The 14,201-nt window shown below is 38.6% G+C and overlaps 1 long non-coding RNA gene across 7 annotated transcripts in view; it reads left to right on the forward strand.

The window, feature by feature from the left end:
- LOC127809689 (uncharacterized) overlaps positions 1-14,201 on the forward strand; it is a 48,999-nt gene that overhangs the window by 21,989 nt on the left and 12,809 nt on the right. For 5 of the 7 annotated variants that reach the window (XR_008025202.1, XR_008025201.1, XR_008025197.1 and 2 more), the window contains exons 4-5: positions 4,146-6,931; positions 7,022-7,079. This is a non-coding gene — a long non-coding RNA (uncharacterized LOC127809689). The remainder of the gene's footprint in view (positions 1-4,145; positions 6,932-7,021; positions 7,080-14,201) is intronic. The other 2 variants (XR_008025198.1, XR_008025203.1) reach the window with 2 other exon arrangements.

A 14,201-nucleotide genomic window follows, 5' to 3' on the forward strand; every position in this document is an offset into this window, starting at 1 on the left:
ACGGTGTGTGGGCGTAAAAACACTGAAAATAGCTATTTAAAGGCAAACTCTTTACTTCCTTTGCGAGTTTCTTTCGATTTACAAATTCCATTTCCTTCTTTAATCCTATTCGGTTCCATGTGTTATTTATTTAAATTATGGATTCCTTTTATGTAACTTAAATTGAATTGAATTAAATAGGAGACTTCTGGAGTTTTATTTGGTAAGTGTTTACAAGGTATTGTACCACCCCTATTTCCTTAGGAGTGATGTCGAACTAGTATGAGCTAGGTTTCTAGAAGATTGATGGGGTTTGGTTGTGGTTACGGATTTCTGTTGATCGTTTGGTGATGCAGGAGCAACCTTTGACTGGGCTGAGGACGACTGTTGACCGGTGCCTGGACACTGCCGACCAGTTCTGCCATTATGTGACATTGTATGGCATTGATGTGCATGGGTTTGGGCTTGCACCATTGGGGGGTACATAAGCTGTGAATGCTTGGACACGAACATTTTAGAATGATTAGGTGCATAAGCATTGCATTGGGTGTGTATTCCTATGTGGGCGAAGCGTGGTCTGATGCCTGGCTTATGGGGGCCAATGTATCACGTTGATGCTTACTACGCCATTACATCTGTTATTTGTTGCATTGCATAGTTACAGTATAATGTGGATTTTGGTATGGAGTTGACCCTCGATAGCTATGAGTGGAGTTGGGCTCTGGGTAGCTATGACTCAGGAACTCCAGCATGTGGATTATGTTGTGAGAGCCTCGGGTTCATGTGGATTATGTTATGAGAGCCTCAGGCTCTTGTGGGTTGTGTTGTGAGAGCCTAGGGCTCATGTGGATTATATTATTAGGGCCTCATCTCATGTGTCTTATGCCAGTCAGTTCGTGGCTACGATAGGTATGTATATTGGGAATTGGGCGCTAGGTTGTGCATTTCTTGTGTGGGCCCCAAGAACTGTTATATGCATTGGTATATATATTTTTGTTATGCACTGGATATCTTGATGTACGGTATAGTGTGGCATTATCATCTATTGCACGACATTTGGTGGGGGGTGTCTAGAGTGGGAGGTCTTTCTCCTGTTCTCTCTTTATTTTTTTATTATGCTTGCTGAGTCTCGTGATTTACCTTGTTTTTAACATCATTCCAGGTGTAGGAGTTAATGTCGAGATCGGATCATTTGGAGTGTCGATCTTAGGTGGCTATCTGTACAGGGCAATCCCGATTGAAAAGATCTTTAGGGTGTGAGTTGTGATCAGGGGATCAGATATTGCAATTGTTATATTTGATTGGTTGATGCCTTACTATGTAAGGAAACGACCATGAATTGTGTATTTATAATTAATTTGCTTCCATTGCTATATAATTGTGAGGCAAATCTTAGCTCGCGTATCTGAGTTATTAGCTGGATGTGAATAGAAATTGAGGAAATTCTGGGTCGTCACAATTTGGTATCAAAGCATGGTTGGGATGAGTTACTCCTGTACACATAAGGGTGTTGAGAGGTGTCTAGGTTGCATTTAGCAGTGGAATATGAGTCTGAATAAGAGTCCCCATTCCTAAGTCGTGATTAGGAAGGGAGTGAAGTGAAATGTCCCCAAACATGTGTGTGAAGTACGGTATAGATTTGTATTGGGATACTCTAGTAATGGGCCATATATTTTTGGGCTTGGTTTTAGGTCGAGGAGTGAGATATTTGTTAATTGACCTGATACTCGACTTGATGTACATGTCACGGGATATCTTATCATTTGGTATGGACCCAGGACCGAGTTTCGAGTTGTCGGACCTGAATCTGGTGGTACTAGACTTAATCTGGGGTCGTTGTGAGCATAAGCTACTCTCCGCAATGGGAGTTAAGTAACGTGATGGAGAACACGTGGTGAGCTTCTTGTGGCGCGTGGATCAAATGTTTCAATTGATCTCACATGAGTACTTGTGGGGGCATTCTGAAAAGCATGTTCTCTTTGTGAGAAAATATATGAACGAGAGGTGGAGGTAGCTCACGCGGATCTTAATGCAGGATATGACCCTTCGGTTTCATTACGAGCAGTTTGCCCACGTTGTAGAGCGATAGGCGGAGATTTGGGACCCGAGTGATTCAAGAAGACGACGAGCATCCTCTACGGGACATCCAGCAGAAGTCGTGGTGCAGAGTCCTACTCGCTCGAGAGATGAATTAGCAAGACCCAGTTCTAGTGTAAGGAGTAGCGGAGGGTTGGCATATTTGGTAGATGAGGCCACATCTCGAGCAAAGGGGGACGAGAGGAGCACCACCTAGCGAGAACATACTTGTGTTAGTAAAAAAACAAAGAGAGATATTAAGTTGATTGTTAAGTGTGGTTTGTATGTGTATTTTATTTTGACCGATGGCATGGATGTAAGTAATTGCTTTATAGGGCATGTGTAAAATAAAGAAATGAAAGTTTTGTATTGACTCTCTTTGGGCATGTGCAGTTGTTTCGGAATGTGTATAGGAAATTAGTAAGGCATGAGCCTTATATGTAATATTAGAGACATGCTATGATTGTATCGAATGTGTCGGAAACGACCTGTGTGTGTGAGTTGGATGAGCAATAGCATGTAATGGTATAAAATAATGCCTTGAATGGATATATGACATACGTTCATGATGCGTGCCTAGTGCGATCTAAGGCATGGGATACTCGCTTGGGGAATCAATGCGTGTGAAGTTACGACTCATGATACTCGTTCGGTGTGGTTCTGGTGTGTAGTATGACGTTGGTCCTTATGATGATATGAGAAGATTGTTGATATAAGAAATCATGGATGTGTGGCGGGTATTAACGAGCATGATGATGAGAGTAAGGTATGATTAAATATAAACATTTTATAAAATGGTTAGGCTATTCAGACACAAAACTCTTAATTCATTACATTGTTATACACAACAGGTAGACTTTAATGTCCACATGTTTTCACAACATGTAACTGCACCAATATATTTCATTCCTTACATCACCATCTTCTAATTCTAATACCACTTATTCGGTATCACATTTTAACATTCATTTATATAATTAATCATTTCAATTCCATCTTCGGATATACTCTACCATTAAGCATATACCTTACATAAGGTTTCAACTCCACTTGAGGTTTCTTACTTTCTTAGCCAAGTTGACCATTCCACATGAGAGTAATTCGCTCTCGACTATCCAATTTCACCGACTTTTCCTCTTGTCCTTTCCTTTCAACACCGTGGTAGCCTATAGTCCTTTGACTATTCTACTCCATCACATTCCATTTATTCGAATCTTCAAGCATATACCAATTCACATCTATCATGTAATTTTTCCATTACTACACATGATAGTTACTGAGCTCCCAGCAAAGACGATCGACAGATGGAAAGAGGATGGGTGACTGTTTGCGACTGGCCAACAGCTTCCTACCCATAGTCGACTACTTGCTGTGCCTTGCTACTGCCTCACCCTTTTCCTTTATAGTTACCCCTGCATACACGCGCACATGCCAACCAATAACAATAACCAAGCAAATCAACAATAATATCACGCAACACTTCCACCCACACATGGTCCCCCTAACCATTTTATAAAATGTATATATTCAATCATACTTTACTCTCATCATCATGCTCGTTAATACGTGCCACACACATGTGATTTCTTATATCAACAATCTTTTCATATCATCATAAGGACCAACGTCCTACTACGTGCTGAAACCACACCAGACGAGTATCGTGAGTTGTAGCTTCACACGCATTGATTCCCCAAGCGAGTATCTCATGCCCTAGATCACACTAGGCACGCATCATGAACATATGCCATATATCCATTCAAGACATTATTCTACACCATTACATGCTATTACTCATCCAACTCACACACACAGGTTTTTCCGACACATGCGATACAATCATAACATGTCTCTAATATTACATATAAGGCTCATGCCTTATTAATTTCCTATACATATTTCAAAACAACTGCACATGCCTAAAGAGAGTCGATACAAAACTTTTATTTCTTTATTTTACACATGCCCTGTAAACCAACTACTTACATCCATGCCATCGGCCAAAATAAAATAAACACACAAACCACACTTAACAATCAACTTAGTATCTCTCTTTGTTTTTTTTACTAACACAAGCATGTTCTCGCTAGGTGGTGCTCCTCTCGTCCCCCCTCTGCTCGAGATGTGGCCTCATCTGCCAGATATGCCAACCCTCCGCTACTCCCTACACTAGAATTGGGTCTTGCTAATTCATCTCTCAAGTGAGTAGGACTCTGCACCACGACTTCTGCTGGATGTCCCGCAGAGGATGCCCGTTGTCTCCCTGAATCACTCGGGTCCCAAATCTCTGCCTGTCGCTCTACAACGTGGGCAAACTGCTCGTAATGAAACCGAAGGGTCATATCCTGCATCAAGATCCGCGTGAGCTGCCTCCACCTCTCGTTCATATATTTTCTCACACAGAGAACCTGCTTTTCAAAATGTCCCCACAGGTGCTCATGTAAGATCAATTGAAACATTTGATCCACGCGCCACAAGAAGCTCACCACGTGTTCTCCATCACGTTGCTTACCTCCCATTGCGGAGAGTAGCTCATGTTCCCAACGATCCCAGATTAAGTCTATTGCCCCCAGGTTCGGGTCCGACAACTTGAAACTCGGTCCTCCTGGGTTCATACCAAATGACAAGATATCTCGTGACCTGTACATCAAGTCGAGTATTAGGTCAATTACCAAATATCCCACTCCTTGACCTAAGACCAAGCCCAAAAGCATATGGCCCCTTACTGGAGTATCCCAATGCAAATTTATACCATACTTCACACACATGTTTGGGGACACTTCACTTCACTCCCTTCCTAATCGTGACTTAGGAATGGAGACTTTTATTCAGACTTATACCCCATTGCTAAACACAACCTAGACCCCTTTCAACACCCCTAGGTGTACAGGAGAGACTCATCCCAACCGTGCTTTGATACCAAATTGTGACAACCCAGCATTTCCTCAATTTATATTCACAACTAGCTTATAACTCATATAGATGGGCTTAGATTTGCCTCACAATTATATAACAACGGAAGCAAATTAATTATAAATACACAATTCAAGGGCATTTCCTTACATAGTAAGGCATCAACCTATCAAATACAACAATTGCAATATTTGAGTTCCTTATCACAACTCACACCCCAAATATCTTTTCAGTCGGGACTGTCCTGTAGTCATTGCCACCTAAGACCGACATGCCAAATGATCTGATCTTGATATCTGCTCCTACTCCTGTAATAATGTTAAAAAGAAGGTGAGCCACAAGAAAAGAGGGTGAGGCAGTAGCGAGGCCCAGCAAGTAGTCAACTTTGGGTAGGGAGCTGTTGGCCGGTCGCGAACGATTACCCGTCCATCTTTCGGTTGTCTTTGTTGGGAGCTTAGTAACTGCTATGTGTAGTGATGGAAAAATTACATAATAGATATGAATTGGTATATGCTTGAAGATTCGAATAAATAGAATGTGATGAAGTATAATCGCTACAAGAAAAGTGGCTTTTAGTGGCCACTTTTAGTGGCGGCCAAAAGATATTTGTCACAATTACAACTATTAGTGGCGGCCAAAGAATGTTTGTCACTGAAAAGACCTATTTAGCAGCAGTTGAACAAAACTGGCCACTAAAAAGCTCATTATTTGTGACGGCCACAATCTGTGGCCACTAAAGGTGCATTATTGTGATAGTTGACCGTGGTGGCCACTAAAAGACGATTATTTGTGATGGCCACTAAAGGTGGATTATTTGTGACAACCCAACATGGCGGCCGCTAAAAGCTTTGTCTACTCAAACAAGCTTATTTGTGAGGGCTAGCATTGGCGGCCACTAAAACCATATTATTTGTGAAGGCCACGTGTGGCAGCCATTAAAGATGGATTATTTGTGACAACCGAACATGGTGGCCACTAAAAGCGTGGAATGTTGGTCGGTCTACTCAAACAAGCTTATTTGTGAGGGTCGTCATTGGCGGCCACTAAAAATATATTATCTGTGATGACTGGACGTGGCGGCCACTAAAAGCTTGAGACGTTGATTTGGCTCCCTTATTCTTATTTGTGAGGGCTGGCGTTGGCGGTCACTAAAAGATGACTATTTGTGACGGCCACTAAAGGTGGATTATTAATATAGAAAAGTACAACAATGTCTTAATATAAAATGTCACATAAAGTATAAAATATAATTAATAATTAATAAAAAATATTTTCATTCTTAATAACATTCTTCATTCAATATACTTTGATGCATGTTTTTATTTCATAATAGAACTCATTCTTCCTTCAATATTCTTAAAAAGTATATTTTTTTATTTCAATATACTTTTATAATTAATAATTAATAATATACTTATTCTTAAAAAGTATACTTTTATATTCTTAAAATATAAAATATAATTAATAATTAAAAACAAAATATGTTTTTATTTCAATATTCTTAAAAAGTATTTTTTTATTACTATGAAATTTACAAAAAGAGAAAAGATATTTTGTTTATTTTTCTTTTCCTTCAAAATATAAACAAAAGTTTCAAAAATATCTAAAATTTACAAAAAAGGAAAAGATATTTTGTTTATTTTTCTTTTCCTTCAAAATATAAATAAAAGTTAAAAAATGTAAATCCCATCTCTCCGTATACATTGGCCCCTTCATCTCTCTCCCTCATCTCTCCTGCCTCATTTATTTCCCTCCATCTCCCTCTCATCTTGCCTTCACTGCTTCCACCCCGTCACCTCCGCTGCCTGACTTCCGCAACCCTCTCCTTCTCTATCTCCGTCTTCGGCTTTGGCTCCGTCACAGCCTCCTTGTTGCCTCAACGCTGTCACTGTAGCTGTCGCTGCCACCGCTGCCTCAACGCCGCCGTCGTCTCCATCTCCATCGCAGCCTCCAACTCTAGTAGGTCTCTTTTTGATTTTGTTGCAGTAGAGAACATATTTTGTTTTTGGTGCTTAGTTTTACTCCTCATCCATGGATTTATCTCTGGTTTTAGGCATTTTGAGTTCATGTGAAAGGCGTTTCTACTTCGCCCTTCCTAATCAAGCAAACAGGTAACTTACAGTTGCCTCTTCCCTATGCTTACTATTTTCATTTCACTATTGACTCTTCTATCAGCTGATTTAGGTCTTTGATTCATTTCATTAGTTTCTTGCTTTCCCAGCTCAAAATTTTCTCTATTGTCTTGCTATTATGGATGAGTACAAGAAAATGAGAAATCTTTTTTATTGGTAATAATTTCCTTGACCATATAACTGCACATTAACATTATTTCTTGCTAAAAATTGAACAGAATGATAGTTTAAATCCATGTTATGATATAGTTCATAACATGAAATTATACTGACTTTGTTACTGATTCTTGTTAATCTTAATAGAAGTGCCACATTAAACAAAGAAATCAGTTCCTTTTGCTGGCATTGCTCGTTATAACAATTAACAGGAAAATTGTACTGATGTTTGTTATTCTAAATAGAGGTGCAATGTGAAATAATGAAACCAGTTCCTTTTGATCATCACATGTGCGTGTGTGAGAGAGAAAGGTGGGGTTGGGAGGGCTTTTATTCCTTTGATACTGATAGAGATAAAACAAGAAAAAAGAAGTAAAAGAACAAGAAGAAAAAGATAAGGTCTATTCACCTGACACCCTGATTGATGTAGGTGATCGCTATGTGAAATTTTTCTGTTGGTAAGATATGTATCTAAACTATCTTCTTTATTAGCCTGTTTAACTTATAAAATTTTTAGATAAATTCTTGACTGCAGTTCAGAAAAGAGGGGGCAGGGGCGTGCACGGTTGGGTTTGGTCGGTTTTTGACATTTTTAATACGTTGAACTGCATATGTGATTTTCCTTTAAAATCAAACCGCATGGTCTGGTTTGGTGAGCAAAAACTGCACAACATTTTGCGGTGCAGTTTCCACGGTTTGCTGAATGCTTGTTTTTCGCAGCTTGATGCTGTTTGGTTTTCACAATTCGGCGCGGTTTGGCGCAGTTTGAATAATAACATCCAAATGTTGAATGTATTGGAAAAATGAATCTAACACGCCAAATCGTGGTTTGAAGTATCTATTTGAAGTAACCGAATCTAACACGCCGTTGGATCGAGATCAAAATCACTCACCAGTGCCATTGCTTATCGAAAAAAAGTTTGCTTCTGATATCAGATCTGAATAACAAAACAAAAAGATGAAAATCTCATAGAAAAGCTCCACAGAATTTGGCACTAGACAACACCAATCTGAAGTGCAACAAAAACAATAAGAACATGAAATCTTAGAGAAAAATTCCATAGAATTTGGTAGCAGACAATGCGAAACTGAAGTGTCGCATATATATATATATATATAGAGAGAGAGAGAGAGAGAGAGAGAGATGAACTGTACCTTAGTTCACTAGCGTTCTTTCGAAAGCAGGAGCTTTCGCTGTACCTTAGTTTCTCTATGGTAAGCGCTAACTGCGCCTCTAGTAGAGGGAACTTAGTGAAGAAGAAAAGAATGCTCGAAATAGAATGGAAGGCATTAGGGTTACATGCCTTTTATATTTTATATTTTATTTTTTATTTATTTTATTAATACAATATTTCTCGGGTGGTTCAGTTCAAAATCAAATCGCAAAATTTTCAAATCACAAACTGCACGGTTTGCTGTTTTCTTAAACCGTGCCAAACCGCTCACCCAAAAAAACCGCGCGGTGTGGTGTGGTTTGGAAGGTTTTCGTGGTGATCCGGTTTTTTGAACACCCCTAAGAGGGGGTGTATTTAAATCCCTGATATTCCTACATCCAAAATAAACCATATGGATGAGGGATAGAATTCTGACTAGTCCTTTGTTGTGCATGTTGACCTCTTCTTGTTAAAAGATTTCCACTTGGTCTTTAACTTGCCTCTTTCAGCTCTTTATTTGGGTTTTGCTGTGTCATTTTACCGCCTTTCCTATTTACTTCTCCCACTCTTCTTCTGGAACCAAGTCTGTCCAGTAATACTAGGCTTAACTCCCCATTCCTGTTTAATAGCCTCTCTGCAATTGGTAACATGGTGGCCAAACTCCCTTTTCTCACTCTCTCCCAACCATATTCCACAACGGTGTCAGCAAATCCTCCATTAGCAACCTCTAACTCAACTTCTTTAGGCAACTGCAAGTCCACAAGTACTTCTATTTTGTTGCTCAACAACAGCCTGTGTGGCTACACATAAACCATCCTCCTTGATCAGATATAAAGTGGCCTCTAACCTGATGGTAAGATCTTCTTTCTATCTGTTTAGCTGAAGCTTCAATTAGCTGTTCAACTTTTCAAATTGGTTCTTTCTCATCCTGCTGCAGATCCAAAAACTGGTCCTCAAAAATATTGTCACTAATTTCTTGATCTGTTGCCAGTGTTTCTAACAAGTCTAAAATCCCTACTGGAGAGAGAATATCTTTTTTTCTGAGGCCCATTGTTGTTATCCCCCTCTCTCCCTTTTCTCATATCTCCGTGAATGAAAAAAGCTTAACCACTCTCTGAATATAATGATGTTCAAAAGAGGGCTTTGAGAGAATTTATCTTATAACAACAATAAATTCAATACTTAGTAATTTGAGTTAGGTTCAAGCTTTAGATCATTTCATTGCAAGATGGGCATGGGTTAGGAGAGCTTGAAATGGGTTAGGAGAGCTTGAAAACTAGATGTGGGAGGGGTTAGAGGGACATGAAGTAGGTAAAAATGTTTCCTCTTGTTTTTTTTTTTTTTTTTTTTTTATTCATAGAACTGTGATTGAAAACATGATGGTGAAAAATGCAGACAAAGCCATCAGTTTGGAGAGAATAATTTCTTTGATCAAATCCTTAATATTAAGTTTAAACTTGAAGATAACAAAAACTTAATATTGTCACCCTTAATTTTGCTAAAACAGGACAACTTAATTTCAAGAAAAATTATTATTGCTATAAGCTTTGGGGCTACTAATATTATCACCCTTCTCATTTCCCTTGCAGTGTTGGTTTGTTTTCAAATTGTTGCGTTATTTGAGATTCTATTTGCATTGTAAAATGTATGTATCTTGTGAGTGATGGGAATTTTATCACTCCCTTCGGGTGGTGAGAGATCACCCTAATTTATAGGGTATGGAATAGTGAATATATATATATGTACATTGACATTGTGTATGTACATACCCCGTGAGTGATGGGGATTTTATCACTCCCTCCGGGTAGTGAGAGATCACCCTAATTTATGTGTTTATTTGTCCATTATATTTAGATTGTCTAATGGATGTTTAACAACTTTTATAAATTTTACGTTAAACTTGTACTTTACATTTGTTATAGTTTTCTTTGTTAGTTTTTTGAATAGGAATATTAATTTTTATATTAATATTTATTTTTAATTAGTGTGATGGATAGGAGTTTGATGCAATTGGATGACAGACTTTGTGACCAATACTTGAATAGAGTTGATGATTTCCTTGAATTCGCATTCAAAAACTCATGCATAAATGGAAAAATTCGGTGTCCTTGTGTGCAATGTACAACAACAACAACATCATATCCAGCCTTTATCCCACTATGTGGGGTCGACTATATGAATTCTAGACTTCCATGTATTTCTGTCTTTTGTCATATCTTCATTTAGGCCCATATACTTCATATCAAACTTTAATGTCTCTTCCAAAGTATTCTTGGGTCTGCCTTTACCTTTTTTTTTTGACTAATTGTTCCATTTCATCAACTCTTCTCATAAGAGCGTCTCCTGGTCTCCTTCTCACATGACCAAACTATCTTAGTCTAGTCTCTCTCATTTTCTGCTCGATTGGCACTACTCCTACCTTATTACGAATAACCACATTTCTAATTTTATCTTTTCTTATATGGCCGCACATCCATCTTAGTATCCCCATCTCCGCTACGCTCGTCTTTTGCTCATGCTGGTATTTGACTGCCTAGCATTCTAAGCCATACAACAGGGCTGGTCTTATAACTGTCCTATAGAAATTTCTTTTCAGTTTTAATGGGATTTTACTATCACATAACACCCCTGATGCATTTCTCCATTTTAGCCAACCTGCCTTAATTCTATGCGTGACATCCTCGTGAATTTCTCCATCTTTTTGAATCATTGATCCCAAATATTAAAAATGGTCTTTTCTTTGTAAGATTTGGTCTTCTAATTTTATTATAACATTCTCCACTCTTGCATTCTTACTAAATTTACATTCCATATATTTTGTTTTCCTTCTACTTAATTTAAATCCCTTCGATTCTAAATTGTTTCTCCATAACTCAAGTTTAGTGTTCACTCCCTCTTTTGTTTCATCCACTAACACTATGTCATCTGCAAATAGCATACACCATGGCACCTCTGTCTGAATGTGTTTAGTTAGTTCATCCATTACTAAAACAAATAAGTATGGACTTAGTGCAGAACCTTGATGCAGTCCCATTGTAATTTGAAATGGTTCAGTATCCCATCCGCATTGTCTGACTCTTGTCTTTGCACCATGATACATGTCCTTAAGGGTTTGTATATAGGCTATTCGGACTCATTTCTTCTCTAAAACTCTCCATAATACTTCTCTAGGGACCTTATCATAGGCCTTTTCTAGATCTATAAACACCATATGCAGATCCTTCTGTTGATCTCGATACCTTTCCATTAGGCACCTCAGTAGGTATATAGCTTCCATTGTTGACTTACCAAGCATGAAACCAAACTGATTTTTCGAGACATTTGTTTCTTTTCTGAGTTTTTGCTCTATTACTCTCTCCCAGAGTTTTATGGTATGGCTCATTAACTTAATTCTTCTGTAATTTTCACAGTTTTGAACATTTCATTTGTTCTTGTATATAGGAACCAAAGTACTCATCCTCCACTTATCTGGCATCTTTTTTGATTTAAGGATCGTGTTAAGTAATTTCGTTAGCCAGGAGATGCTCTCTTCTTCTATGCATTTCCCTGCTTCTATTGGTATATTATCTGGTCCCACTGTCTTATGATTTTTCATCTTTTTTAATGCTTGCCTTATTTCATTTGAACTTATGCGTTGATAAAATGTATAGTTCACATTCCCTATAGAGTTACTAAGATGTCTCAACCTAACTTTTGCATCTCCACCAACATTGAATAATTTTGTGAAATACTCTTTTCGTCTCTCCTTAATCGCTCCCTCATTCACTAATACATTTTGATTTTCATCTTTTATGCATTTCACTTGGTTTAGATCCCTTGTTTTTCTTTCTCTTACTGTAGCTAATTTATATATATCCCTTTCTCCATCTTTTGTATCAAGTCGTTTATATAGATTCTCATATGCTTTTGACCTTACTTCACTAACAGCTCTTTTTGCTGATTATAAGTTTTTAGGTTTTCTTCATTGTTGCACTGATATACAGCCTTATAGCAAGTTTTCTTATTTCTAATTTTCAACTGTACATCTTCATTCCACTACCAAGACTCCTTAATTAAGGTTTGGGGCTCTACCATTTGTCTCTCCAAGAACTACATTTGCCGTGCTTCTCAGAGCAGTAGTCATTTCCCTTCACATTTGGTTTGCTTGTCCTTTTCCATTCCATTTTCTTTTACCCCTTAATTTTTCTTTGAAAATTAGTTGTTTCTCCCCTTTTAAATCCCACCACCTTATTCTTGGATTTTGTTTTATGTGATTTTTTCTCTTTCAATTTCTTACTTGGACGTCAAATACTAAAAGTCTATGTTGAGTAGTCAAACACTCCCCGGGTATCACCTTACAATCCCTACAACATAACTGATCCTCTTGTCTCATGAGGAAGTAATCTATTTGGGTGCTTGATGTGACATTTTTATATGTGATTAAGTGTTCGTCCTATTTTTTGAACCTAGTATTGGTTATGATGAGCTCATATGCCATAGCAAAGTCTAGAATAGACTTATCCTCATTATTAATTTCCCCGAATCCATATCCTCCATGTACATCTCTATAGCCATTTCTGTCTCTACCCACGTAACCATTTAAGTTACCTCCTATAATCACTCTTTCTTTTTGGTATCATTCGTATGAGTCTCTCTAGGTCCTCTCAGAATTTTGTTTTCATCTCCTCATCTAACCCCACTTGTGATGCATATGTACTAAAGATATTCATAGTCATTCTTTCTAGACCAACCTTCACCATAATAATCCTATCCCCTATTCTCTTTATATCCATTACCTCATCTACTAAGCTTTTATCTATAATAATCCTCTCTCCATTTTTCGCTCGATCATTTCCTGTGTACCACATTTTATATCTAGTTTCTGATAAAGTTTTTATTTTTTTCCCTACCCATCTCGTCTCTTGAAGGCACATAATATTAATCTTTTTCCTAATCATCACCAGTGAACTAAAACGTAGCCTAGGCGGCCGCTGACTGCCATGATTGTGGCCAAATCGACCCCCTTAGGCGTCGACCCAACTAATCGGTACCGGGCGATGCCTAAGCAGCAAAGGCGGATGCCTAGTCGCGTGAATCGCCTGGCCGATTATGGCCTAATTGGTCACCTCGGCCGCGTGAACCGATTTAGTATAAATTTATTAGGGTTTTGTTTCCCTTTACTCGGTACCCCTTCTCTTTTGTCAATTTCCCCTTCTCTCTCGCACGCACCGCCACCAACTATCTATTGCAAAGTTGTCGTCGCCTCTATCAGATCTCGTTGTCACCTTTGCCACCGCTTGATAGGGACGGGAATAGCCTTCAGGCTTACCTATGGTAATATAGCAAACAGGGGGCAGCGATGTGATCGAAAGAGGCAGGTGACCATCGCTGTGATCGAAGGAGGCAGGTTTGAGAGAGAGAGAGTGCTGAAATTTGGGGGACGGGGGGTGGGATGGGGGAGTAAGAGAGAGAGAGCGCGTGCTAAAATTTGCTCGAGGGGGAGTGAGAGAGAATATATTAAGAAAAAAATAAAAAAAAAAATTAAATTTTCTAGGCGCCGCCTAGTCCTCGCCTAGGCGGCTTAAGCGTTAGGCGCCAGTCTGCTGCCCGACTAAGGCCTAGCGCTTTTTAGAACACTAATCATCACATCTACCACTTCCATAGTTTTGCTTGTTAATGTTCTTATGTTCTATGACTCAATCCTTAATCTATGATTTTGGTTTTGGCCTTGATTTTGAATTTGTTTTTGATTTTGGACTAACTTCTTTACCCACATCCGTCCAAGCAAATGCGGGGACCCTTGCTCATTTGT

The sequence above is a fragment of the Diospyros lotus genome, chromosome 9, assembly GCF_014633365.1.
Source record: "Diospyros lotus cultivar Yz01 chromosome 9, ASM1463336v1, whole genome shotgun sequence".
NCBI classification, from domain to species: Eukaryota; Viridiplantae; Streptophyta; class Magnoliopsida; order Ericales; family Ebenaceae; genus Diospyros; species Diospyros lotus.